This window comes from Atta cephalotes, assembly GCF_000143395.1.
Source record: "Atta cephalotes unplaced genomic scaffold scaffold00004, whole genome shotgun sequence".
Taxonomy (NCBI): domain Eukaryota; kingdom Metazoa; phylum Arthropoda; class Insecta; order Hymenoptera; family Formicidae; genus Atta; species Atta cephalotes.
This window is the reverse complement of record NW_012130068.1, coordinates 282021-284991: the sequence shown is the minus strand read 5'-3', so window position 1 is coordinate 284991 and position 2971 is coordinate 282021.

Genomic DNA, 2971 nt, shown 5'->3' with positions numbered 1-2971 from the left:
ATATATATATATATATATATATATATATATATATATATACAATTTACATACATAAAATAAAATCGTGACACAAGACTCACTTCAGCAATACTCTTTTGGCGATTTGAAATTACTGAAATTGAATTATTCCTTGTTATAAAAATGTAAAGCTTTACAGGTCGTATTTTCTTAATTTTCAATATAAAACAACTTGATAATTCTTAAAGTAAAACTTTATTTTATTTGTAAGTAATTTTATACTTTTTCTTTTATAAAAATTATAACTCGATACTTGATCCCCTTATATATCTTATTTTCAAATGTCGGAAAAATTTTATTTTATGGAAATAAAAGAATACAAAATTTTGTTCTGTATCGTCAATTAAGAGAATTTCGCCGCTCGTGTCTGACGAGGCATGAATTCTTTCATTAAGACGGTGTCGCCAAAAGACACGCACGGAAGCTGACGAAGAGAAACGCATTGTGCGTGTGCGCGTAGGCGTGTGCCAGGGATCACGCAAACGACCCCTCTCATTCACAATCAGTCCTTTGACACACACGTCTGAACCTGAAACCCACGCACTCGAGTAGGATTCGAAAAAAGCTGACCGAAATTCAACTAATACTTAATTTTACAATATTCAATTCTGATTTCTGCATTTTTAGTGTAAAATATTTAGTGTAAAATATTATATACTTTTTATACTTACTTGTATCAGGAACAAATAAGAATCTTATTGAAAATCGTCGTTTATAGATATACACTTTAGTCTTAAATATTAAATTGGTAGCTTGAAATTAACATTGTATAAAATACAAGAATTATGTGCACACATCATATGAACGTATGAAGATAATCTTGAGTAAATTCATATATTTCTATATAATCTATGCATTATGAAATAAAAGTAGCAACATGTGAAAATAAGGATACATAATCATCCAATATATGAATCTCAAAATAAGAGGTGAAAGATCATTTTTTTTTGGATTTTGTCCCGCTGTGCGACGGCTCATAAAAAAGAAGCCTAAAGACGAAAAGGAGATTTAAAGATCCGGTTTCATGATGGCAGCGCAAAAAGGGTCGGAGTCTTTCATAAGTCTCTTTAAAATTTAAAAGGCCAAATGAGAACTCGACCGGCTTACTGCTATCTCGGAAGTAACTAGTAACTCAACCTTACCCTGACTACTCCAGTTTCATTTACCCCCTCTTCACAGAAAGTCTTTTAAAATTATCATCCGACAACATCAACTTCGATTTTTCTTATGATATATTTCTCAACGAAACTAACGATAAGTTTTTCAATCGCTCCAAATCGCTTTCTACTAAAAAATTATTTCTTTCAATCAATTGATATTTTAACGCCAGATATGAATGCAATTATATTCCCGCGATACAAGAAGCAAACAGGAAATGATCGCCATCGCAACACAAGGGCGACGCGGAAGGGGTTCGATGAGAGGGTGAAATTACTGGAGGGTGGCCAACAATAACGACTTCTGCGAAACGTGCTTTACAACCGACTACGCGATCCTGCCAACTGATAGCAATGGAAGATAAGAGTACATAGCTGAAACATAGCTAAAGGAACGTGCTTTTAGCGCGTTTCTTTTTTTTTATAAAAGAAACAAAGAAAAAAATATAAAAACATATCGCAATTGATGTCAGTCAAATAGATGGTAGAATTAAGATGATAGATAATTAATAGATTTAAAAGAAGGTCGAGAAATAAGAAAACAAAAATAATGGAGTATTGATTAATCGCAAAAGAACGAAAAAGTACGAGTAAAAATAACAAACGATGCAAATAACGATCAAAAGGCACTATCTCTGTCGTGCGTTTGTGGGAGACCAAATGTAGATATCCTCTTTTTCAGTCATGGATTTGAAAAAACAACTCTTATCGCGCGTCAGGCTCGCGAGAAAAATTCCATGCTTTTTCATCCATCACAGACCAACCCTGTTCTTTCGCATAAAACAAACTGGTCTCTCTGTAATGAGATTTTTTTCAAATTCCATAGCGTACTTTACAAAGGAAAAATAACGGGATGATGAAAACACATAAACGTTTCTTTGAACCACGAAATTAAAATGTGAAAGGGATCCTATATTGATCATTCCTGCCGATGCATTTCAATTTTCCTCCGCTATTTTTTCAACTTTTTAACACAGGACTAGATAATCCTGCTAAATAATTGTATTTTTAGCACAATGTATATATAATAATATAAATATCTACTTTTTTAAATATTTTTATATATTCATAACAATATTTTTCAATCATGTATCATTTATTATCATGTATTATCTATGTATCTTATTATCAAATTATCGATAAACGTAATCCAGAATGTTTGCATGTCACAAGTAAATTCCGATAAAATAGCGATATCGAATTGTTTGTAAAATATAATAAACATAACTCTGTCTGACATTAAGTTTTTCGAAGTACAGAGTTTATAACGTAAGGAAAAGTATGTTGAACAAGTAACATCTCGCATCGTATATCTTTGTATTAAATAGAGATGTTACCTTTCTTTTTAGGAATTCGCGTGCACATCATTATATGCGCAGAACATATTTGATCGATAAGCTAGCTTGATTATTTTAACCAAAGCATGCGCTAAAATTAGAAAAGATTTAAAGGATATGTAATGTACTACAACAGCTTCGACATCACTAGGGAAACTAAAAAATATTAACAATGCTAAAAAACCATTATTTATATAAACTTCTAAAAAAATACATTCGTAAAATATTTAAATATATATTTGCAAATATATGTATAAAAATTGTTTGAATGACGTAAATTGTGGAGTAAAAATAAAGTGGAATAAAGGAGTAAAAATTTTTTTTACTTTATTACTTTGCATATATATTGACAGCTGCGCTGTCATTCGCCCTGTTGATTTTCTTTGTGTGTGTGTGTGTGTGTGTGTGTGTGTGTGTGTGTGTGTGTGTGTGTGTGTGTGTGTGTGTGTGTGTGTGTGT